The sequence below is a fragment of the Arachis hypogaea genome, chromosome 16, assembly GCF_003086295.3.
Source record: "Arachis hypogaea cultivar Tifrunner chromosome 16, arahy.Tifrunner.gnm2.J5K5, whole genome shotgun sequence".
NCBI lineage: Eukaryota > Viridiplantae > Streptophyta > Magnoliopsida > Fabales > Fabaceae > Arachis > Arachis hypogaea.
In genome coordinates, this window is record NC_092051.1 from 73,149,487 (window position 1) to 73,176,763 (window position 27,277).

At 37.5% G+C, this 27,277-nt stretch overlaps 1 long non-coding RNA gene and 1 other non-coding gene across 2 annotated transcripts; both read right to left on the bottom strand.

The window, feature by feature from the left end:
- Nucleotides 1-17,997: 17,997 nt before the first annotated feature.
- Nucleotides 17,998-21,345, bottom strand: LOC112754361 (uncharacterized). Its single transcript, XR_003178515.3, has 2 exons — nucleotides 21,113-21,345; nucleotides 17,998-18,218 (listed from the first exon to the last, which is right to left on the bottom strand). It is a non-coding gene; the product is annotated as an uncharacterized lncRNA (long non-coding RNA).
- Nucleotides 21,346-25,712: 4,367 nt separating this feature from the next.
- Nucleotides 25,713-25,820, bottom strand: LOC112760066 (small nucleolar RNA R71). The gene has a single exon (XR_003180523.1). It is a non-coding gene; the product is annotated as a small nucleolar RNA R71 (small nucleolar RNA).
- Nucleotides 25,821-27,277: the final 1,457 nt, after the last annotated feature.

The window sequence follows — 27,277 nt, forward strand, 5'->3', positions numbered from 1 at the left end:
TTGAATTGGAAGAAAGCTACTGAGAGGAAGAGGTTGAAATTGAAGAAGCTTGCAAAGAGGTGGTAATTATCAGAGAAAAGCACAAGGGAGTGGAGCTTGCAATTTCATTAAAAATACCTCCCCCTAAGTTGCCATCATCCTTCACAACATTCAAGTGGGTAAGATTCATATCCCTTAGCTTTCTAATTCCACTTGAATATGGGCTACTGGAGACGGATGGTCAACTTAGAGCTCTTTGTAACATTAAGAGTAAGAGGAAGATGGCCAGTGGTAAAAATTGTCCTGCAAGGTTCATCATGGTTGGAAGCTTTAAGTTTAAACGCAAAGGGTTGTGTAAAGCTCAACTGAATGGTTCTAGGAAGCTGTTTGGTAGCTGTAGTGAGAATTCAAATTACTTATCACCCAGTTGGAAAAATACAGATCCCGACAAGGATGGGTGTAAAAGCAAGATTTGGGATCCTGGAATCTGTTCTGACATCCAACACCCCGGGAGCCTAAGAACCTGTTTGAAGCTTCTCAAAGGCTTTACGTGCCTAGTTTGGGATCCCGGAGGCTATTGGAATTACAAACATTCGTGGAGATTCCTGGATGAGTTCAAACACAAGCCACCATAATAGGAAGCTCATCAAATGTCCAACTTAAGGACTTTAACTAAAAGTGCTAGGTGGGAGACAACCCACCATGGTATGGTCGTTTCTTTTTCAATTTTATTTCATGTTGTTTGTTTTTATTTTATTTTAATTTTCATTGAACCTGGAAGTTTTCATAGCATTCACATTAAGCATTGCATTCTGCATATTGCATTAAAAAAAAAAAAGAGAAGCACGCACGCGACGCGGCAGCGTCGCTGACGCGTCTGCATCATATGGGAAAAATGGCTCCCACGCGACCGCGTCACCCACGCGGCCGCGTGACCTAGAAATCGACGTAAGAAAGGGTGCACGACCAAAAGTTGTGCGAGAGTGGTGCTGGACTGGTGCTGATCGCACAAGCCTTACCACGCGGACGCATGGCTCACGCGTATGCGTCATATCCCCATGATGGCCACTCACGCGATCACGTGGACCACACGACCGCGTAACCCTGGATTTTAGCAATACCAAGTTTCGAACAGAGAGTTGTGCGATCGCGAGGCTGCACTCGCGCCACTAGCACAAATCAAGTCATGCGATCGTGTGCCCCACGCGTCCACGTCACCTGACCTTATTGCGCACCACGCGACCGCGTCACCCACGCGACCGCGTCACCAGCGTCACACAACCTATCCAGATTAGTGCCAATTTTCTTATCTTTTCTTCTCTAATCCTAATTTCTTCTATCTTTTCTTCTTTCTTCTTTCTTTCTTACTTTATTTTCTTTCCCTTCTCATTCTTCTTATCTTTTATTTTATTTTATTTATTTGCATACTTTCATTCATTGCATATTTTTATTTTTCTAAATTTATTATTTTACCATTGGTGTTCAAATGTTCTTATTCAACTGTTACATCTTTTCTGGTATTTTCTTGGTGCTTAATGACTTGTTTAATTCTGATTGAGTAATATTATTTAAATCAATGCCAATATTTTATATATGTATTACTTTTGTATTGACATGAATTTATATTATCTCTCCTTCCCCACTCTCTTCCCCATTGTTGTACATTTTGTACCACTGGCATGCCATGGCTTCTATTATTTTCTCACTTGCATGTTGTAGCTACCATGTAATTGAGACCCTTATTATTTGGCATTAACCCACCCATACTGTATTTATTTTCCTATCTTTATTTCTGGGTTACTCTTCTTCCCTTTTTCTTTCAGGATGGCCAGCCGGAAGAGAACCGAAAGACGTTTACATGGGGAGACAGGCAAGTCAATCTGCACAATCTATAGAGAAAAGCATCAGTTGAAGCCACCCACTTGCACATCTTAGCATGCACCGAGGACGGTGCAATCTTTAAGTGTGGGGAGGTCGATACCGATCTCCATGGGTTAGTACCTTTCTGTTTCAACACCAATGTTTAAATTTTCTTTGTTAAATTAGTTATTGCATTTGCATATTTGTTTGATTTTATGCATTTAGTTACTACTTCGTTAAAGTAATAAAATTCTTTTAAGACCCTATCTTTGAAAAATTTCACTAATTTAAATTTAACAAATTTTTTGTTAAACTTGTTTGAAGTTGTACGTGGAACATGGTATTTGAGCCAAAGAACACACAACCTGTGAGATTTTGAGCTTATTTATATGGTTACATTATTTAACCATAAATATTTTATTCTTGTGTGTTTTCTTCTCTATAATTGCAATCTTTGCTTTGTTCCATTCTATATGTCCATTATTTAGTATATTTACATGCTTGCACATGATTGAGGCCATTGTTTGATTTTAGCTCACTTATCCCAAATAAGCCTACCCTTTAAATCACCCTTGTTAGCCACTTTGAGCCTTTTAATCCCCATTTGTTCTATATTTTACCACATCACTAGCCTTAAGCGGAAAACAAATTAATTATTCCAATTGAATCTTTGGTTAGCTTAAGATAGAGATTGTGTATCAAATAAGTATGGGGAAATTGTGGGAACATGGGTTGATAAGGGAATGTATCATGTTTTTAATTTATTTGAATATGGGAAATTTGGGAACCTACTCATGAAAAACCAAAATAGAAAAATAATGAAAAATCCATGTGCATTGATAAGTTATGTTTGCTTTTATGATTTTTAAGAAAAAAAGAGAAAAGAAAAGAAAATGAGAAAAAGAAAAAAAAAATATATATATATATATAATATAAATAAATAAATAAGGGGACAAAATTACCCCAATGTTGAGTTAATGAAAAAATCAATGCACATGTGATAAATTAAAAAGAAAAAGTTGATACATGAGCATGTGATGTAAAAGTGGGAATCTTGGGTAGCTAGACATGAATTAGAATTATATAGAGTATATGTATGTTAGGTGAAAGTTTAGGTTAATTAAAGATTCATATTATAGCTCACTTGGCCATACATATATCCTTACCTTTACCTTAGCCCCATTACAACACTGAAAAGACCTCATGATGTTTGCATTGGTACGTTAAATATTTGTTGATTGGTTATATGAAGAACAAAGTTTAGAAAACATGATTAGAGAAGAATAGAGTGATTAACCCTAGACACTTGAGAGATTAGAGTGATATACACTACCAGTAAGGGTTCAATGCTTGATTCTATGTCCCCTGCTTTCATGAGCTATCTTCTTACAAGTCTACTTGTCTTTTATTATATAATTTGAATTAGTGGAATTTGATTCATATTTGTCTTGGAGAACTTATTTACTTTTAACCAAGTAGGTAGAAATATTTTGCATGTAGTTGCATTCATACAGATAGGTTGCATTTCATACATTTCATCATTCCTCTTCACTCCTTCATAGCTTCTCTTGAGCTTAGCATGAGGACATGCTAATGTTTAAGTGTGGGGAGGTAGATAAACCACTATTTTATGGTTTATCTTGTGCTCAATTGAGTGATTTTTATATACTCTTTACCCACTTATTCATACTATTTGCATGGTTTTACATTTGCCTTCCTAATTATGTGCTTTAATTGAAAACATGTTTCTTTGGACTTATCTTTGCTAATATTAATCCTCTCTTATTACTATTAGATGCCTTGATATGTGTCTTAAGTGGTTTCAGAGATTACAGGGCAGGAATGGCTCAGAGGATGGAAAGGAAGCATGCAAAAGTGGAAGGAATACAAGAAGTTGGAGAAACTGCTAAGCTGTCCAGCCTGACCTCTTTGCACTCAAATGGCTATAACTTTAGCTATAGACGTCCAAATGATGCGGTTCTAGTTGCGTTGGAAAGTTAACGTCCGGGGCTTCGATTTGATATATAATATGCCATAGTTGCCCTGACGCTAGGCGACGCGACCGCGTGCTCCATGCAGACGCATCGCAGTGACGAAAATCAGCATGTTTGAATTCGCAACCAGCGAATTCTGGGCTGTTTCCGACCCAGTTTGTGGCCCAGAAAACACATATTAGAGTCTATAAAGTGGGAGAATGCATTCATTCATAATCATGCTCTCATATTTACAATTTTAAGATTTAGATGTAGTTTTTAGAGAGAGAGGTTCTCTCCTCTCTCTTAGGATTAGGATTTAGGATTTCTCTTAGTTTTAGGAGCGACTCTCAATCACAGGTTCTTTATTTTTATTCATTTTCCCAATTTAATTTATGAACTTTTCCATGTTATGATTTGAATATTTTATTTAATATAATTTGAGATATTTCAGACTTATGATTGCTCTCTTTAATTTATTAATGCTCTGTGTTTATCCAAGTTATTTTCATTCAAGTAGGCTTTCTTCCCTTTTGGCTTTGGTTGAATCATTGGAAACACTTGAGTTATCAAACTGATTGTTGATTGGAAATTGGAATTCTTCAAGAATTAATTCGAGTTCCAATAACTCTAGCCTTTCCCAAGGAAAGACTAGGACCTGAGGAATAAAAATTAATTCATCCACTTAACTTACCTTCATAGTTAGAGGTCAACAAAGTGGGAGAAAAATCCAATTCTCATTACAATTGATAAGGATAACCAGGATAGGACTTCCTGTTTTCATACCTTGCCAAGAGTTTATTTTATAGTTATTTATTTATTTTATTCTTCTTATGCAACATACTGCTCCCTAATTTCTAAAACCCCTAATTTACAAACTCATAACCAATAATAAGAACATACCTCCCTGCAATTCCTTGAGAAGACGACCCGAGGTTTAAATACTCGGTTATCAATTTTAAAAGGGGTTTGTTACTTGTGACAACCAAAACATTTGTACGAAGGGATTTCTGTTGGTTTAGAGACTATATCTACAACGCGACTGTTTTTATAAAATTCTTTACTGGCAAAAATCATAACGTCAAGGCCCCTCAAATCACTTACCCTTCTCATTCTTCTCATGATGAGATACTTCGTTCTCTTGCACAAGGACAATAAGACATGCAGACTACACTGAACTCTACTTTAAATGGTCTGAATGCAACCTTACAAGCTCTCGTCTCCCGGATAGATTCATTATCTGCTTCCACCAACCAGCCTTCAAGCTCCAATGGAATTCCTTCTAAACCCATACCTAACCCCAAGGGTGGCATCAATGCCATCACTTTGAGGTCCGGAACCACACTGCCAGAGAGGAATCAGGAGGAGCCAAGCCCACAAGAACACGCCCCAGTTGAAGACATAGTTGAGGTGGAAGATGCTGAAGAGGAAGAGGAAGTACAAGACATGGTTTAAAAAGAAGTAGCTCAGCCAAGAAATGGAGCACCAAAGGACGCAGAAGTTGCAAGTGCCGCCATTCCTATCCCATTTCCACACTTTGCACGAAAGTCCAGGAAGCAGATGGAACTTGATACCAAAATGGTAGAAATTTTCAAAAAGGCTGAGGTAATTGTTCTCCTTTTTGATGTTATTCAACAAGTGCCTAAATATGCAAAAATTTTGAAAGATTTATGCATACATAAAGATAAAATTAATGAATTAGAAACTATTCCTTTAGATAGTTCTATATCTGCTTTAATGCGGGGTATACCTGAAAAATGTAGTGACCCAGGTCCATGCATGGTTAACTGTACCATTGGGGTGTAATATTTTCTGACTGCATGTGTGACTTAGGAGCGTGTGTTAGTATAATGCCATTGTCTATATATGATGCTTTAAGGCTCCCTCCCTTAAAAAGGTCGGCAGCTCGTTTTGTGTTAGCAGATAAAAGCATTATTACAGTGGTAGGAATTGCTGAAGACGTGCTAGTGAGCATTAAGGGGCTCACATTTCCCATTGACTTCTATATCTTGGAAATGCCCCCTAATGATTCAGGAAGACCATCATCAATCCTGCTTGGAAGGACATTCCTGAAGACTTCAAAGTTCAAGCTGGATGCCTTCTCAGGAACTTACTCCTTTGAGATAGATGGCAGAGCAGTGAGTTTCAGTTTGAATGAAGCTATGAAGCACCATCCGGAAGATCATTCCATCTTCCAGTGCGACATCATTGATGAAATTGTAGCTGCAGTTCACCAAGAAGAAATAGAAGAGAGGCACATGGAGCAAGGTTAAAGTGTGGGGACACCCTCTGAACACAAAAAGGACGCTTTGCCACTATCACTAGCTCCAGATGATCCAGAGCCTAGCCATGAGCAAAAATTGGAATTAAAACCCCTTCCACCTCACCTCAAGTATGCTTACCTTGAGGATAATCAGAAGCTCCCAGTTATCATTACAAGGGAACTCACGTCCCAACAGGAGGAGCAGCTGCTCAGTGTGCTGAGAAAACATAAGAAAGCAATTAGGTGGAGCTTGGCGGATATAGTAGGCATCAGCCCTCAAGTTTGTGAGCACAGAATATTCTTAGAAGAGGGAGCAAAGCCTATCGGTCAATCCCAAAGAAGACTGAATCCCACCATCTTAGAAGTTGTCAAGAAAGAAGTGACCAGGCTACTTGAAGCAGATATCATTTACCCCATCTCAGACAGCAAATGGGTCAGTCCAGTGCAAGTGGTGCCCAAGAAGTCTAGTGTCACAACAGTAAAGAATGAGCATGGAGAGCTCCTGACAACTAGAGTACAGAATTCATGGAGAGTTTGCATTGATTACAGGCGTCTCAACCAAGCTACTCGCAAGGATCATTACCCCTTGCCATTTATTGATCAAATGCTTGATCGCCTGTCAGGTAAATCCCATTACTACTTTTTAGATGGTTATACAGCCTATTTTGAAATTCATATAGCTCCTGAAGATCAGGAAAAGACTACTTTTACATGTCCCTTTGGATCATATGCATATAAGAGGATGCCTTTTTGCTTATGTAATGCACCGGCTACTTTCCAGAGATGCATGATAAGCATTTTTTCAGATCTTATTGAGAACTGTATGGAAGTTTTCATACATGATTTTAGCGTATATGGTGATTCCTTTAACCTTTGCTTGGATAGTTTAGCTAAAGTATTAGACAGGTGTGTTAGTTCAAACCTTGTATTGAATTTTGAAAAATGTCATTTTATGGTAAAACAAGGATTGTTCTAGGACATGTTGTCTCTAATACTGGTATTTCTGTGGATCCAGAAAAGGTAGATGTCATTTCTAGTTTACCTTACGCCTCCTCCGTGGGAGAAGTCCGTTTGTTCCTTGGTCTTGCAGGTTTTTACCAGAGATTTATTAAGGACTTCAGTAAGGTAGCATTGCCTTTATCCAGACTGCTACAAAAAGATGTTGAGTTCAAGCTGAGTGAGGATTGTATGCAAGCATTCGATAAGCTGAAAATCGCCTTGACTCAAGCTCCAATTGTGAGAGGACCAGATTGGAGCCAGCCATTTGAGATTACGTGTGATGCCTCCAACCATGCAGTAGGAGCGGCGCTGGCTCAGCGCGAAGGTAAGGATCCTTTCGTAATTGCTTATGCATCCAAGACCTTAGACGCTGCTCAGTCTAATTACACCACCACTGAAAAAGAGCTTTTGGCTATTGTTTTTGCTCTGGATAAATTCTGAGCCTATTTACTTGTTACTAAGGTGGTAGTGTACTCTAACCATGCAGCTCTAAAACATTTATTAGCTAAAAAAGAGTCCAAACCAAGGTTGATACGTTGGATACTGTTGCTGCAAGAATTTGATTTAGAAATTAAGGATAGGAGTGGTAACCAAAATTTAGTGGCAGACCACTTGAGTCGCCTTGAGCACATTAAGGATGACTCCACCCCTATCAATGATACTTTTTCATTTGATAGCTTGCATGCAGTATCTGAAGTAGTTCCTTGGTATGCACCTGTAGCTAATTATCTAGTTAGCCATACTTTCCCTCCTAATTTTACTAAGCATCAAAGAGACAAGCTGAAAAGCGAGTCCAAATATTATATATGGGATAACCCATATTTATGGAGGTATGGTGCTGACAGGGTATTTACGAGGTGTGTGCCTCAATCATAATTTCAGTCTATTTTAGAGGCCTGCTACTCTTCTAAGAGTGGAGAACATTTTGGCCCTCAAAGAACAGCTAGAAAAATCCTAGACTGTGGATTCTAGTGGCCTACTCTTTTTAAAGATGCTGCTGACTTTTGTAAATCTTGTTCTCCATGCCAAAGGTTTGGTAATATATCTAAAAGGGATGAGATACCTCAACAGATTATGCTATTCAGGGAAATTTTTTATGTCTATGGCATTGACTTCATGGGTCCATTTCCAAACTCTAGTGGTTACCTTTATATACTGTTAGCTATAGACTATGTTTCTAAATGGGTAGAAGCGATTTCTATCCGTGCTGATGATGCTAACACTGTTGTTTCCTTTGTTAGAAACCATATTATCTGTCACTTTGGATCACCACGAGCAATCGTGAGTGATCAAGGCACTCACTTCTGTAACAGGAGATTAGCAGGATTACTAAAGAGGCATGTGATAGTTCACAAAGTAGCAACAGCTTACCATCCCCAGACCAATGGACAAGCAGAGGTATCTAATAGAGAAATAAAGCGCATTTTAGAAATGATAGTAAAGCCTCATAGGAAGGACTGGAGTACTGACGTTAGGACTTTTGCCAGTAAAGAATTTTATAAAAACAGTCGCGTTGTAGATATAGCCTCTAAACCAACAGAAATCCCTTCGTACAAACGTTTGGTTGTCACAAGTAACAAACCCCTTTAAAATTGATAATCGAGTATTTAAACCTCGGGTCGTCTTCTCAAGGAATTGCAGGGAGGTATGTTCTTATTATTGGTTATGAGTTTGTAAATTGGGGTTTTGGAAGTAAGGAGGGAATATGTTATATGACAAGTAAAATAAAATAATAATAATAATAAAATAAACTCTTGGCAAGGTATGAGAAATTGGAAGTCCAGTCTTAATTATACTTATCAATGATGATGAAAATTGAATCTTAATTCCACTTTGTTAACCCTTACTAAAGCAAAGGAAGGTCAAGGGACAAATTGGTTTGATCTTTGAATCCTATTTATTTCCTAAGAAAAGATTGGGATTATTGAAGTTCAATTCAATTGGCAAGATAACAATTATCAATTATGCTGTTGAATTAGATAACTCCTGAGTTACTAATTTCTTAACCAAAACCAAAAGGGAAAAAGTAAATCTACTGGAATAAAAATGCCTTCAGATGGGAAGCAATAATCATGTAAATAAAAGAAAGCAATAATAACTGAAATACCTCAAATAATATTAATTCAAAGAAAACCATAACATGAATGTAGCATAAGCCAAATAGGCAACATAACTAATATAAGCATTAAAGTATCTAAAAAGAAGAGATAAATATAAAGTAAAAGAACATTGAACCTGGGATTTAGAGGCACTCCTAAAACTAAGAGAAATCCTAAATCCTAATCCTAAGATAGAGGAGAGAACCTCTCTCTCTAAAAACTACATCTACTCCTAAATTTGTGAATATGAAAGCTTGTTTATGAATGGATACATTCCTCCAATTTATAGCCTCTAATCTGTGTTTTTTGGGCCGAGAACTAGGTCAGAAACAGCCCAGAATTCGCTGGTTGCGAATTCAAACATGCTGAATTTCTGTCACTGCGACGCGGCCGCATGGAGCACGCGGTCGCGTCACCTAGCGTCAGAGCAACAATGGCATATTATATATAAAATCGAAGCCCCGGACGTTAGCTTTCCAACGCAACTAGAACCGCGTCCTTTGGACTTATGTAGCTCAAGTTATAGCCATTTGAGTGCAGAGAGGTCAGGCTGGACAGCTTAGCAACTTCTTCAACTTCTTGTATTCCTTCCACTTTTGCATGCTTCCTTTCTACCCTCTGAGCCATTCCTGCCCTGTAATTTCTGAAATCACTTAACACACATATCAAGGCATCTAATGGTGATAAGAGAGGATTTAATATTAGCAAATATAAGGCCAAAGAAGCATGTTTTCAATCAAAGCACATAATTTGGAAGGCAATTGTAAAACCATGCAAATAGTATGAAAAAATGGGAAAAGAGTTGATAAAAACCACTCAATTGAGCACAAGATAAACCATGAAATAGTGGTTTATCAACCTCCCCACACTTAAACATTAGCATGTCATCATGCTAAGCTCAAGAGAAGCTAAAAAAGTGAAGAGGAATGGTAGGATGTATGAAATGCAACCTATCTTATATGAATGCAACTACATGCAAAATGTTTCTATCTACTTGGTTAAAAGTAAACAAATCCTTCAAGAAGAAATATGAACTGGATTTCACTAATTCAAATCATGAAAATGAAGTACAAATAGACTTGTAAGAAGAAAATAGCTCATGAAAGCAGCGAACAAGGAATTGAGCATCGAACCCTCACTGGTAGTGTATACACTCTAATCACTCAAGTGTTTAAGGTTCGATTCTCTCAATTCTCTACTAACCTTGCTTTCTAAGGCTTGCTCTTCATCTAACAATCAACATAAATTTAATGCACAAATACACAAATCAAGAGGTCTTTTAAGGGTTGTAATGGGGTTAGGGTCAAGGTAGGATTGTATTTGGCCAAGTGGACTAAAATCTGAATCCTTAATTAACTTAAACTTGCCACCTAACTTTAGACAATCCATGTAATCATAATATAATATCTAACTATCCATTAATCATGTTTTCCACATATTCATGCATTCTAATTTCAAGTACAGTACATATGCATTGCTTTCACTTACTTTGGGGCATTTTGTCCCCTTTTTACTTTATTTGCTCTTTTTCTCCTCTTTTTCTCTTTTTCTTCTTTTTTTTATATTATATTTTTATTTTTTTTTGTTTTTCTCAATGCATATGATTAAATTATTGAATGCATGAACATGTCCTAAACATTTCTTTCACATTTTCCTAAAGATATATAACACCCAATTCTTAAACCAAATATTTCCAAACCCACTTTTTCCCACACTTAATTCATGAGCACTCTCACTAGTCTAAGCTAACCAAGGATTCAAATTAAGGATAATATTGTTTTCTGCTTAGAGTTAATGATGTGCCAAAGTAAAGAACAAAGGGGTAAAATATGCTCAAATTGGTTTGCAAAGGATAATGAAAGGTAAGGCCATATGGGTATGTAAGCTCAGTGAAACAAAGGCCTCAATCATATAAGTGCATGTATACATCAAACAATCGAAATATAGAATTAAGCAAGACAAAGATCACAATTTTAGAGAGAAAAATACACACTAAAACAGAATTTTGGTTGATAAAATGTAACCAATTCAAATAGGCTCAAAAACCTCACAGGTTTTGTGTGTTCGAGTTCTAAACCATGTTCCAGTATAATATCTCTTCAAACAAGTGTAACATTAAATTTTATTCAAATTAGTGAAATTCTCTAAAAAGTTTCTTGAAAAAGAAAATATTACTTCAGCCAAGTGGTAAAATATGCAAAAAATTAAACAAATATGCAATCAAACATGCAAATGCAACAATGAATAAGGAAAATAAATCATTGGTGTTGAGATAGAGGAGTAACTAACCCATGGAGATCGGTATCGACCTCCCCATACTTAAAGATTGCACCATCCTCGGTGCATGCTGAGATGTGCAGGTGGATGGGTTGCTCCAACTGACGCTTGTAGATGGAGGTGCCTTAGTTGGAGATCTCTTGGTTCCTTTCCTTGCTGGTGTTTTGTCAGCGACCTTCTCTTTTTCTTTCTTGGTACCCATGCCTAAGGAGGAAGAAAAAGGAAGAGTGTAAAATATAGAAAACTAAGACTAGAAGGGAGGAAATTCCAAGTGATAAGGAATGCCAAAGGAAAGATGATAGCCCAACTACATGGTAGCTACAACATGTAGGAAAGACAACAATAAAGATCAAAAGGGGCAATTCAAAATAATTAAATACAAGAGGATAAAAACATGCAAATAATAGGCATGAGAAGCATAGCTCAAGCATAAATGTGCCAAATTAAAGAGCATGTGTAATGATGACAATTGTGAATGATAATCTCAAATACATTGGGTGTGCAAGTTAAAAATAGGGATGAAAATAATGTAATCCAAATGTATATGAGAGCCATAAGTAAATGTCAATTGTCAAATCTTTCCTCAGAATAGCCACATGCTCAAATAAATTAAGGCACTTATCCAAATAAAACTCCAACACCAACATAAAAATGCATGAAAAAGAATTGAAAAAGAAAAAGGAAAGAACAAATAAATGCATTAAATTAAAGGGATAGAAGAGAAAGAAAGAAGAAAGAAGGAAAGATAGAAGAAATAAGGATTAGAAAAGAAAAGATAAGATAATTGGCACTAATCTGGATAGGTTGTGCGACGCTGGCGATGCGGTTGCGTGGGTGACGCGGTCGCGTGGTGCACAATAAGGTCAGGTGACGCGAAAGCGTGGGGCACGTGGACGCATGGCCTGTTTTGTGCGATTGGTGCGAGTGCAGCTTCGCGGTCGCGCAACTCTCTGTTCGAAACTCTTTTTGCCAAAAATCTGGGTGACGCGGTCGCGTGGTTGACGCGATCGCGTGAATGGCCTTTTTTTTTTTCAAAATGACACGGACGCGTGGGGCATGCGGATGCGTGGGAGGGCTTGGGCTTCCAGCACGAGTCCAGCCCAACTCCAGCTCAACTTTCTGCCATACACCCTTTTTACGCCGATTTCAGGTCACGCGGCCGCATAGGTGACGCGGTCGCGTGGGAGGCATGTTTCTCATATGACGCGGACGCGTCAACAACGCAGTCGTGTGGACCAATTTGTGCCATTAGCGTACCTCCAGCCACGCTTTCGTGTGACTCTCTGTTCAACCGTATTTTCTTCCCAACGCACTAGTGACGCGGACGCGTCAGCGACGCTGCCGCGTCACGTGCGTGTGTTTTTTTTTTTAATCTGAAAAAACAATGAAAAATGCAGTGTTAATATGAATGTGATGCAAAACTCCAGGTTCAATATAATAAAATAAAATAAAACTCAAAAACAAATAAAACTAAATGAAAAAGGAACAATCATAGCATGGTGGGTTGTCTCCCACCTAGCACTTTTAGTTAAAGTCCTTAAGTTGGACATTTGGGGAGTCCTTTGTTATGGTGGCTTGTGCTTGAACTCATCCAGGAATCTCCACCAATGTTTGAACTTCCAATAACCTCCGGGGTCCCAAACTAGGCATGTAAAGCCCTTAAGAAGCTTCAAACAGATCCTTAGGCTCCCGGGGTGATGATTGTCAGCATAGATTCCAGGATCCCAAATCTTGCTTTTACACCCGTCTTCAAGTTGATTATCATGATTCCATCCGGGTGGTTCAGCTTTAGAATTCTCACTGAAGCATCCAAACAACTTCCTAGACCCATTCAATTGAGCTTTACACCAACCCTTGCATTTAAACTTAAAGCTTCTAACCATAATGAACCTTGCAGGACAATTCTTACCACTGACCATCTTCCTCTTACTCTTAATGCCACAAAGAGCTCTAAGTTGACCATCCGTCTCCAGTAGCCCATATTCAAGTGGAATCAGAAAGCTAAGGGATATGAGTTTTACCCACTTGAATGTTGTGAAGGATGATGGCAACTTAGGGGGAGGTGTTTTTAATGAAATTGCAAGCTCCACTCCCTTGTGCTCTTCTCTGATAATTACCACCTCTTTGTAAGCTTCTTCAATTTCAACCTCTTCCTCTTGGTAGCTTTCTTCCAATTCAATCACCTCTTCATTGCTTTCCAAGGGCATGGAAGGTTGTGCTTCTTCTTCTTGAATCTCCATCTCTTGATCAACCTCTTCCAAGTCTTACCACTGATAATTACCCACTTGTCGATGCACTCTGGGCGTATCGGACAGCGTACAAGACACCCATTGGGATGAGCCCCTTCCGCTTAGTGTACGGAAAGGCTTGCCACCTTCCAGTAGAGGTGGAACACAAGGCTTTCTGGGCTGTGAGGGAGTGCAACGTGGGATTTAAGGAAGCTGGCGCTGAAAAGAAGCTGCAACTATCAGAATTAGAGAACCTTCGCCTAAAAGCATATGACAACTCCAGGCGATACAAAGAGAAGATGAAGGCTATGCATGATAGGCACATAAAAAGGATAGAGTTCAGACCAGGGGAGTTAGTTCTCCTTTATAACTCCAGACTGAGGTTCATTCCAAGTAAGCTGAGATCAAGATGGGAAGGTCCCTACAGAGTAAAAAGGGCAAAGCCATATGGAGTCTTTCACCTGCGTCATTCTTCTAGCTCCAAATTCATCAAGGTCAATGGACATCGCCTAAAACTTTATCATGGTGGGAAGATGAAGGAACACAAAGAACTAGAGGTCTTCCTCTTGGAGGACCCACCAACAGAAGCAGAATGAGCCTGAAGACCGTCCAACTAAAGAACGTAAAAGCAAAGTATTGGGTGGGAGACAACCCACTATGGTATGATCGTTCCGTTTCACTCTTAGTTTTATTTTATTTTATTCTACTTTATTCTTCTTAGTGACTCGTCTCATAATTACTGCATATTCATCTGCATTCTGCATTCCGCATTCTTTTTTTAAAAAAAAAAGTGCACGCGACGCGCAAGCGTCGCTGACGCATATGCGTCATATGTACATGTGAAACAAAGAAGAAAAGAAACAGAGAGTTGCGCAGAAGAATGGCTGGTGGCGTGCCTTAGGAACAAACACGCCCACGCGAACGCGTTAGGTCCCTGACGCGTCCGCATCACTTGGAAAATCAGCCTTCCACGCGTACGCGTCGCCCTGCAAAATCGGCGTAAACAAGGTTTGGGCAGAGAGTTATGATGCCTTGATGCTGGAATGGTGCTAGGAGCACGAACAACATCACGCGTGCGGGTCCCTGATGTGAACGCGTCATTTTCCCTCCAGGCCATCCATGCGTGCGCGTCCCTCACGCGCACGCGTCGGTTGAATTTTTTGCAATAGTGCGTATGGAACAGAGAGTTGTGTGTGCGCGAGGCTGCTCTCGCGCCAATAGCACAATTTTGGTCATGCATACGCATCACTTGAAAATAATGCAACTCACGCGAACGCGTGATGCACGCGTCCGCGTCGCATGCGTCGCACAATTTAACTAGATCTGCACCAGAATTCTTATCTTTTATCCCCCAATCCTAATTCTTTCTTCTCCCTTCTTAATTTTTTTTCTTCTTTTTCTCTTATTTATTCCTTCTTGCTTTTTCCTTTCTTCTTTCCCTCTTCATCTTCTTCATCAAGGTTCTTTTCCTCTCCCCCTTTTTTTCTTTTCCATTATTACTTTTATTTATGTTTTCTTCTTCTTTTTCTTTTTACTTTCATTATCTATGTCTTTCTTTTTCGTTTTTTACATCCTTTTAATTGGTGTTAGAAATTTAACTGGGTGAAAGTATACAGTATTTCATTGATAAAATATTGGGAATTTGGATACCTACTAATGTGAAATCAGAAAAATCAAAAATCCATGTGCATTGATAAGTTATGTTTATTTTTTCAAAAAAAAATCCAAAAATATTCAAAAATTAAGTAAATAAATGAGGGGACAAAATTACCCCAATGCTAAGTTAAGTTAAGGAAAAGATCAATGCATATGTGATAAAAATTAAAAGAAAGGTTGATGCATGAGTATGTAATGCAAAAGTGGGAATTTTGGGTAGCTAGGCATGAATTTAAAAGTATATGGAGTGTGTGTATAGGTAAGAGCTTAGGTTAGTCAAGGATTCAATTTATAGCTCACTTAGCCATATATATACCCTCATCTTTACCTTAGCCCTATTACAACCTTGAAAAGACCTCATGATGTTTGCATTGGTACTGATATACCCTTATTTTATGATTCATCTTGTGCTTAATTGAGTGTTTTTATCAATTCTCCACCCACTTATTCATATGAATTGCATGGTTTTACTATTCCCTCCTTATTTTATGATATATGTGAAAACATGTTTCCTATGCTTTAAAAATATTAATTTTAATTATCCTTTATTACCATTCGATGCCGTGATCTGTGTGTTAAGTATTTCCAGGCTTTATAGGGCAGGAATGGCTTAGAAGACAGAAAGAAAACATGCAAAAACGGAAGGAACGCACAAAATGGAGTTTTTGAAGAAATGGCAGCGACGCGCACACATGGAAGATGCAGACGCGTGCCTCGCTTAGAACACAGGCGACGCGCACGCTTGGACGACGCGAACGCGTGCCAAGCAAAAAGCACGAGTGACGCGTATGCATGACTGACGCGTACGCGTGACATGGAAAAACTCCAAATGACGCGAATGCGTGATACACGCACACGCGTGACGGGCGCCACGTGCAGAAAATTGTAGAAGTCGCCCCCAGCGATTTTTGGGCCCTTTTTCGGCCCAAATCCAAGCCCAGAAAAACAGAATAGAAGCCAGAGAACGGGGGAATCCAGACAACAATTCATACAACATTCATAATTCACAATTTTAGGTTTTAGATGTAGTTTTCTAGAGGGAGAGGCTCTCTCCTCTCTCTTAGGTTTTAGAATTATGATTTTTTTACTTTATGGTTATTACTCTATTCCAGGTTCAATGTTCCCAACTTTAATTTATGTTCTCTTCTACTTTTAGTTGCTCTAATGCTTTTACTTGTTAATTACTTATGTTGCCAAATTGGGTTATGAATCTTTCCATGTTAGATTTGAATATTCTATTTAATATAATTTGAGGTATTTTAGATTTATGATTGTTTTATTCTATTTATGATGCTTTCAATTTAATTTAGATTTTTCTCCTTTTGGTTTTGGTTAAGTAATTGGTAACACTTGAGTTATTAGACTCAGCAGTTGATTGAAAATTGGAATTCTCGCTAATTAATTTAGATCGCTCTAAAGCTAGTCTTTCAACAGGAGTTTACTAGGACTTGAGGATCAAATTGATTGGTCCACTTGACTTTCCTTTATTTAGTAAGGGTTAACTAAGTGGGAGCGATAAATAATTCTCATCACACCTGATAAGGATAACTAGGATGGGATTTCCAGTTCTCCTACCTTGCCAAGAGTCTTTATAATTATTAATTTATTTTTCCTGCCATTTAAATTACTTGTTCTCTATTTCAAAAACCCAAAAACACGCCTTATTCCATAATCAATAATAATTCACACCTCCCTGTAATTCCTTGAGAAGACGACCCGAGGTTTAAATACTTCGGTTATAAATTTTATTGGGTTTTGTTACTTGTGACAACAAAATTTTTGTACGAAAGGATTCTCTGTTGGTTTAGAGACTATACTTACAACGTGATTATTTTTATAAAAATTCTTTACTGGCAGGAATCCAATCATCAAAAATGGCGTCATTGCCGGGGAATTACAACTGTGTGCCTTATTATTGGTTATTGTAAATATTTTCTTTTACCTATTCATTTATTTTTATTTCTGTTTTTTTTTATTTCTTTTATTAGCTACCATGAGTTCTCACCCCTTTGGCTTTAAGTTTGGTTCCAATGTTGCTGTAAGGAATGGAAATTATAACAAGAACATGCATCAAGGTCGAAACAATCACAGATGGAAGGAGCCACGAGGATCTGATCAACCTTTTAGGCAACAACACCTTCCAAGATACCATGGACGACGACCATTCTACAATGCATGGCAAGACAATAGTTATGGTGGACCTTCTCGTGACAACCAACACCTACCAAATTACTATGGTCAAGAGCCATTCCGAGGTGCATACCAAGATGATGGATATGGTGGACCCCCTTGTAGTTACCAACAAGCCCCATCATATACCTATGAACCACCTCCTCAACATAGCTATGAACCAATTGGATAAATTTCAAGGAACGTCTCAAGGAAACAGTGGATAAATTTCATGCAACTCTTCACCAATTGGATCAAACAATCAATCGATTAGCTTCCCGATGTTCGGACACTCAAGGAACCCCCATGGCTTCATGTGTAACATCCCTTCCAGCAAAATACCTTGCTTAAGTCAGGGTATTTCTACTAGAAAGAACGTTACGTGACCTTTTCTAATATTAAATACTTAATTACTGAGCCTTTGTATCGAGTTCGCGTTTCAGTTTTAAGAAAATTCCAGAAAAAAAAAATTTTTTTGTTCATTAAAGTCATAATTCAAACATTCACAAATAATAATAATCACATAGATATTATTGATAATAATTCTTATACAAAAGAGACCAAATAAAACTCAAATACAATATACTAAACCTACCCCTCTATGTAAAATGAATTCTCAAAGGACAATAGCGAGGGGACTCTATGGAAGCAATTAAAACCATAAAGAAAGCCTACTGATCGCTCGCAGCTTCAAATTGCGTCTTCAAACCTGTCGCTAAAAGGGTAGAAAATTTGGGGTGAGAACCAAACCACATGTTCTCAGTAGAGGTCGAGAATGCCGTGAAAGTAAAGAATATAGCGCAAATAGTTAATTTCATTTAGAGACATTGAAAAGAAAACTACTTTCATTCACAGTATTCATCGCTCGCCTTATATACACTTCTTTTGAAAACCAATGGCTCAACTTTCAAAAATCTAAAACCTTCTTTAGAAGCATCAATTAATTATCCAAAATCCTAAACCCATATTTTACTTTATATATGTCTTAAAAGTTTTCCTAGACTGTATGAATGACTAATTTGTTCCAAGCATAGGTTCATTAAGTCTATACTGAACCAGCTTAATCTTTCATACTTTACTAAACCTCAAACACAAACCAATCACGGCCTTAGGCCCAAGCAATTCAATCAACACCCAATTCACTACAACCCAGCCAATCAGATACAACCACAAGTAAAGAGATTCAAACACAATCAAGAGCAATTACATCAAGTATAGCAATTAGCAGTTAAACAAAATTATTCACATAGGCAAACCAATTACAATATACACACCCAAACAATGTCACATAGATGCATATGATGAATGTCTAGTCCTAGTACAGGCCATGAGCTCATGTGTCGGTTGGCTGCCCGCAATCCCGACATTTATCCAGTCACGAGTAATCCCGATTTTCCGAATACGATTTTCCGTTCCTAAATAAATGCGCATATAATAATAGCCGCTCATTTGAGACAGCCTCTGCTTACTGCAGAAAAATATATATATACTCTGCTCTGCTCTGGGGAAGCGGAAAATGGCTGTAGGTAACTTAGTTTCCCTACAGAAGCTCTGTGTTGCATTAAGCAACTAATATATATAAATATAACTCTGGGTTGCATCAAGCAACTAATATATATATATATACAAATATCTCTTTACTCTGCTCTGGTTTTCCTTTTCTCTGCATCTCTTGACTCTACTCTAGTTGTTCTGTTCTCTGTATCTCTTTACTTTTCTCTGAATACTCTTTCATCTGTATCTATATTACTCTTTTTCCCTTTATCTCTTTACTCTTTTGTAATTGTAAATATGCAAGCGGGACAAAACCCATGTCCTTGCTAGCAACTTTATAAACCAAATATATTTTCTCAAAAGAATCAGTAAAGTTATTATCGTTAAACAAGTCTCAAGTATTCATTTTGATTAAGTCCTTTTACTTTTATAAAAATTTAGACATAATCTCCTTTAAAAATAGAACTTAGCCACCCTTACGGGTTCCTTCTTTCTCAACATTTCATCAGCCTCTTTCAGCAGTTGCCACAATAATATATATTCTCAAAAATATTTGATAATAGTATATAAAATCTATTTCTTAAATTCCATATCCAAAATAATTGTCAACACAACCTGGCAGCCTGATTTCCATTTTGCTTTTAAAATATCAAATGAATTCGGAATTACGCAAACTTTATATCCATGCGACCGTCTCGGATTAAGCTTTCTATTAAATCAAAAATCATAATTTTTCGCTGACTCTAGCTTCGGGAATATAAGCAAAACCGTGACTGTTCTGCAGTGTTTTGAAACCAGAAGACAGCAGCAGCATACAACATTTGAAATTTCATATAAAATCCAAATTAAATCCAAACACCTTCAAAATTAATGTGGTTAAACTTAACTTACCCAAATTTCTTTCTAAATTGGTTCCAGGGTCATACCAATTTTAATGAAGGAGTTACATAGCTTGAAAGTTAGGTAATTTTCTGCAGAATTCTGTTTTACAAATCATTAAACGTAACCTCTTCCAAGTCCCATAACTCACTTATTAATACATGGAAAACCCTGAAATTTGAATCATATGTACTAAACATACTCAACTTTCACCTCCAATTGGTTGCATCTTAATATCATTCCAGAATTAAAAATTATAAAGTCTCAAAGTTACTGACTTAGAAAACAAAACCTGACTTTTACTGCATAATACATGTTACTTTAAAAATTCATATCCTTAAAAACACAACTCTAAAAATTCTAAAATTTTATGAAATTAAATTACTAGGACCAGAGTTTCATTTAAAATTTGTTCCATTTCAAAATTCAAACTGGAGAATTTTTAATAGAGGAAACAAGTTGCTGTTGTATTAAACGTTCTGCAGAAAAACCAGATTTGACATCCATAATTCAAAAATTTACCATAAATCATGAACTTAATGAAAAAGTATCAAATTCACCAGTTCAGCTCCCTATATTCCCAAGCTTAATCTGGACTTAGTTCCACGCAATTCCGATAATCATAGAATTAGTTATAGCTTTTCAAAGTTTCTAATTTCATTTAAAGTAGTGCAGAAAATCAGATTCACGACTTAACTTTGAAAAATCATAACTAATGTTCCAGTTAATATGAAACCTTCAAAATTAAATCTCAACAATCACACTTAATATAATTTACTTAACATTTAAATTCTCATCATTTTAGTCACTATAGAGCCACTGATTCACTTTCAAAGTTGCCGTTTAATTTCAAGAGAACCTAATTTTCAGCAAACCATTTTGTATTCAAAATCCAACCCTTCAATACCCCTCAAAACCAACTCCAAATCAACCACCAACCAAGTTCACTAACATTAGAATATACCAAATAACAGCTCAACGGCAACAAACCCAACATAACCCTTTAAAATTCAGAAATTCTCAACAATTAGTCATCAAACAATTCCCAATCCACATAATTAATCAATATCACTAATCAACAATTCCAAATAACAATCTCAACCATTCTAATCACAATTTCAGCCACAATTCAATATTCACATAGTCAATCAATTACTCACAGATATTAAATCTATTTGCAGTTATTCAATAAACCTTGTACGCATTCTTAAATTGAAATCGTTTTAAACCCCCTACCTCGATGTCGCGCTTAAAAGAACCCGGAGGCGGGATTATAGCGAGGCAGCTGGCTGGACCAATACTAGCTATGCAACAGTTTCAATCAAGATAGCAGGGGCGTTAGCTCCCACAACAGTGATCATGGTTGCAACAAAATGAAGATTTCAAATTCAATAGAATCGAAAGCAGAAGCGGCTCCAGGCCAATGGATGTTAAACCTAAGTTTAGTGGAAGCAGGGCAGCAGCGATTCCTAGCAACACCCCGCGGTGGTTCCGGCAGCAGCAACACCCCGCCAGTGGCTCCATTGAGACAAGCACTAATGATGGCGGTTGATAAGCGGATAATTTATACGCTTTTTGACATTGTTTTTAGTATGTTTTTAGTAGGATCTAGTTACTTTTAGGGATGTTTTCATTAGTTTTTATGTTAAATTCACATTTTTGGACTTTACTATGAGTTTGTGTATTTTTCTGTGATTTCAGGTATTTTCTGACTGAAATTGAGGGACTTGAGCAAAAATCAGATTCAGAGGTTGAAGAAGGACTGCTGATGTTGTTGGATTCTGATCTCCCTGCACTCAAAGTAGATTTTCTGGAGCTACAGAACTTGAAATGGCACGCTTCCAATTGCGTTAGAAAGTAGACATCCAGGGCTTTCCAGCAATATATAATAGTCCATACTTTGCCCAAGTTTAAACGATGCAAACTGGCGTTCAACGCCAGCTCTCTGCCCAATTCTGGAGTTCAGCGCCATAAATGGATCAAAAACCAGAGTTGAACGCCAGAAATGGATCAAAACCTGGCGTTCAACTCCACAAATGGCCTCTGCACGTGGAAAGTTAAAGTTCAGCCCAAGCACACACCAAGTGGGCCCCGGAAGTGGATTTATGCATCAATTACTTACTTATGTAAACCCTAGTAGCTAGTTTATTATAAATAGGACCTTTTACTATTGTAATAGTCATCTTTGGACGCCTGGTTCTTAGATCAGAGGGGCTGGCCATTCAGCCATGCCTGGACCTTTCACTTATGTATTTTTAACGGTAGAGTTTCTAAACTCCATAGATTAAGGTGTGGAGCTCTGCTGTTCCTCAAAGATTAATGCAAAGTACTACTGTTTTCTATTCAATTCATCTTATTTCACTTCTAAGATATTCATTCGCTCTTCAACCTGAATGTGATGAACGTGACAATCATCATCATTCCCTATGAACGCGTGCCTGACAACCACTTCCGTTCTACCTTCGACTGAATGAGTATCTCTTAGATCTCTTAATCAGAATCTTCGTGGTGTAAGCTAGAATGATGGCGGCATTCAAGAGAATCTGGAAAGTCTAAACCTTGTCTGTGGTATTCCGAGTAGGATTCAATGAATGAATGACTGTGACAAGCTCCAAACTCGTGATTGCGGGGCGTTAGTGACAGACGCAAAAGGATAGTAAATCCTATTCCAACATGATCGAGAACCGACAGATGAATAGCCGTGCCGTGACAGGGTGCGTTGACCATTTTCACTGAGAGGATAAGATGAAGCCATTGACAAGGGTGATGCCTCCAGACGATTAGCCATGCCGTGACAGGGCATTTGGATCATTTTCTCGAGAGAAGACCGAAAGTAGCCATTGACAATGGTGATGTATCACATAAAGCCAGCCATGGAAAGGAGTAAGACTGATTGGATGAAGATAGCAGGAAAGCAGAGGTTCAGAGGAACGAAAGCATCTCCATTCGCTTATCTGAAATTCTCACCGATGAATTACATAAGTATTTCTATCCCTATTTTATTATATTATGTTCGAAAACTCCATAACCATTTGATATCCACCTGACTGAGATTTACAAGGTGACCATAGCTTGCTTCATACCGACAATCTCCGTGGGATTCGACCCTTACTCACGTAAGGTATTACCTAGACGACCCAGTGCACTTGCTGGTTAGTTGTGCGAAGTTGTGAACCATGGTATTGGCACCAAGTTTTTGGCGCCATTACCAGGGAAAGAAAGAGCGATGAATTTTACATAATTAAAGTGTAATCACAATTTCTGCGCACCAAGTTTTTGGCGCCGTTGCCGGGGATTGTTTGAGTTTTCGGCAAGCTTTTGGTCCGGTAACATCAGTGCCAAGTCTGATCCGGCAACAACACCAAGTTTTTGGTGCCGTTGCCGGGGATTGTTCGAGTTTGGACAACTGACGGTTCATCTTGTTGCTCAGATTAGGTAATTTTCTTTTTGTTTTCTTTTCAAAAAAAAAAAATTTTGCAAAAATATTTCGAAAATTTCTCATCTGTTTTCGAAAAAAATAAAAATGTTTTCAAAAATATGTTTTTCTTCAAAATTTTTTAAAAATGAATTCTAGTGTTTCATGAAGCATGTGAAGCCTGGCTGGCTGCAAAGCCATGTCTAAATTCTTTTGGACTGAGGCTTCCAAACCATCAGCATAGAGGCAAGTTACATATTTGATAAGTAATGAGCAGTATATTCTGATATCTTGCTGAAGCTTGGCTGGCCATTGGCCATGTCTAGTGTTTTGGACCGGAGCTTTCATTGAAAGCTTGGCTGGCTAGTGAGCCATGTCTAATTCCTGGACTGAAGCTTTAGACTAACATGGCAAGATTCCTGGAATTCATATTAAAAATTTTGAAATCCTTATTTTCCTTTTTCAATTAATTTTCGAAAAATCCAAAAAAATTTAGAAAATCATAAAAATCAAAAAATATTTTTTGTGTTTCTTGTTTGAGTCTTGAGTCATGTTATAAGTTTGGTGTCAATTGCATGTGCATCTTGCATTTTTTCGAAAATAATCATGCATTCATAGTGTTCTTCATGATATTCAAGTTGTTCTTGGTAAGTCTTCTTGTTTGATCTTTGCATGTGCATGTTTTGTGTCTTTTCTTGTTTTTCATATGCATTCTTGAATTCTTAGTGTCTAAGCATTAAAGAATTCTAAGTTTGGTGTCTTGCATGTTTTCTTTGCATTAAAAATTTTTTCAAAATTGTGTTCTTGATGTTCATCATGATCTTCATAGTGTTCTTGGTGTTCATCTTGACATTCATAGCATTCTTGCATGCATTCATTGTTTTGATCCATAACTTTCATGCATTGCATCATTTTTCTTGTTTTTCTCTCTCATTATAAAAATTAAAAAAATCAAAAAAATATCTTTCCCTCTTTTCTCTCATAATTTCGAAAATTAGATTTGACTTTTTCAAAAATTTTTAAAATCTAGTTGTTTTTATGAGTCAAATCAAATTTTCAATTTAAAAATCTTATCTTTTTCAAAATCTTTTTCAAAAATCAAATCTTTTTCATTTTTTTCTTAGTTATTTTCGAAAATTCTAAAAATATTTTTCAAAAATATTTTTCTTATTTGTATACCAAATTTTCGAAAATAACAATAACAATTAATGTTTTGATTCAAAAATTTCAAGTTTGTTACTTACTTGTTAAGAAAGATTCAAACTTTGAGTTCTAGAATCATATCTTGTGATTTCTTATGAATCAAGTCATTAATTGTGATTTTAAAATTTAAATCTTTTTCAAAAACTAATTTCAATCATATCTTTTTAAAAATATCTTCTTATCTCATCTTTTTCAAAAATTTGATTTCAAAATATCTTTTCTAACTTCCTAACTTCTTATCTTTTCAAAATTTGTTTCAACTAATTAACTAACTTTTTGTTTGTTTCTTATCTTTTTTAAAACTACCTAACTAACTCTCTCTCTCTCATTTTCGAAAATCCCTTCCTTCTTTTTCAAAATTTCTTTTTAATTAACTAATTATTTTAATTTTTAAATCTTAATTTTCGAAAACTACTAACATTTTTCAAAAACTATTTTCGAAAATCACTAACTCTTTTTCAAAAATTATTTTCGAAAATTCTCCCTCTCCCATCTTATTCTATTTATTTATTCATTTACTAACATCTCATCTCACATCTCTGCCCTCCTTACAGTTGTGTTTCTTTCTTTACATCACATTCTTTGTCTCCCTCTTTTCTTCCACTCACAAAGGGATCCCTATACTGTGGTATAAAGGATCCATATTATTATTATTATTTTTTTCTGTGCCCTCTTCTTTGTCATATGAGCAGGAGCAAGGACAAGAATATTCTTGTTGAAGCAGATCCAGAACCTGAAAGGACTTTGAAGAGAAAACTAAGAGAAGCTAAATTACAACAATCCAGAGATAACCTTTCAGAAATTTTCGAACAGGAAGAGGAGATGGCAGCCGAAAATAATAATAATGCAAGGAGGATGCTTGGTGACTTTACTGCACCTAATTCCAATTTACATGGAAGAAGCATCTCCATTCCTGCCATTGGAGCAAACAACTTTAAGCTGAAACCTCGATTAGTTTCTCTGATGCAGCAGAACTGCAAGTTTCATGGACTTCCACCTGAAGATCCTTTTCAGTTCTTAACTGAATTCTTGCAGATATGTGATACTGTTAAGACTAATGGAGTAGATCCTTAAGTCTACAGGCTCATGCTTTTCCCTTTTGCTGTAAGAGACAGAGCTAGAATCTGGTTGGACTCTCAACCCAGAGACAGCCTGAACTCTTGGGATAAGCTGGTCAAGGCTTTCTTAGCCAAGTTCTTTCCTCCTCAAAAGCTTAGTAAACTTAGAGTGGACATTCAGACCTTCAGACAGAAAGAAGGTGAATCCCTCTATGAAGCTTGGGAGAGATACAAAGGACTGACCAAAAAGTGTCCTTCTGACATGCTTTCAGAATGGACCATCCTGGATATATTCTATGATGGTTTATCTGAGCTATCAAAGATGTCATTGGATACTTCTGCAGGTGGATCCATTCACCTAAAGAAAACGCCTGTAGAAGCTCAAGAACTCATTGACATGGTTGCTAATAACCAGTTCATGTACACTTCTGAGAGGAACCCTGTGAGTAATGGAACGCCTATGAAGAAGGGAGTTCTTGAAATTGATACTCTGAATGCCATATTGGCTCAGAATAAAATATTGACTCAGCAAGTCAATATGATTTCCCAGAGTCTGAATGGATTGCAAGCTGCATCCAACAGTACTCAAGAGGCATCTTCTGAAGAAGAAGCTTATGATCCTGAGAACCCTGCAATAGCAGAGGTAAATTACATGGGTGAACCTTATGGAAACACCTATAACTCATTATGGAGAAATCATCCAAATTTCTCATGGAAGGATCAAAAGCCTCAACAAGGCTTTAATAATGGTTGAAGAAACAGGTTTAGCAATGGCAAGCCTTTTCCATCATCCACTCAGCAACAGACAGAGAATTCTGAGCAGAACTCATCTAGCTTAGCAAACTTAGTCTCTGATCTATCTAAGGCCACAGTGAGTTTCATGAATGAAACAAGGTCTTCCATTAGAAATTTGGAAGCACAAGTGAGCCAGCTGAGTAAAAGGATCACTGAAATCCCTCCTAGTACTCTCCCAAGCAATACAGAAGAGAATCCAAAAGGAGAGTGCAAGGCCATTGACATAAGCATCATGGCCGAACCTGTAAGGGAAGGAGAGGACGTGAATCCCAAGGAGGAAGACCTCCTGGGACGTCCAGTGATCAATAAGGAGCTTCCTTCTGAGGAACCAAAGGACTCTGAGGCTCATCTAGAGACCATAGAGATTCCATTGAACCTCCTTATGCCATTCATGAGCTCTGATGAGTATTCCTCTTCTGAAGAGAATGAGGATGTTACTGAAGAGCAAGCTGCCAAGTTCCTTGGTGCAATCATGAAGCTAAATGCCAAATTATTTGGTATTGAGACTTGGGAAGATGAACCTCCCTTGTTCACCAATGAACTAAGTGATCTGGATCAACTGACATTGCCTCAGAAGAGACAGGATCCTGGAAAGTTCATAATACCTTATACCATAGGCACCATGATCTTTAAGGCTCTGTGTGACCTTGGTTCAGGAATAAACCTCATGCCCCTCTCTGTAATAGAGAAACTGGGAATCTATGGGGTGCAAGCTGCTAAAATCTCATTAGAGATGGCAGACAATTCAAGAAAACAGGCTTATGGACAAGTAGAGGACGTGTTAGTAAAGGTTGAAGGCCTTTACATCCCTGCTGATTTCATAGTCCTGGATACTGGAAAGGAAGAGGATGAATCCATCATCCTAGGAAGACCTTTCCTAGCCACAGCAAGAGCTGTGATTAATGTGGACAGAGGAGAATTAATCCTTCA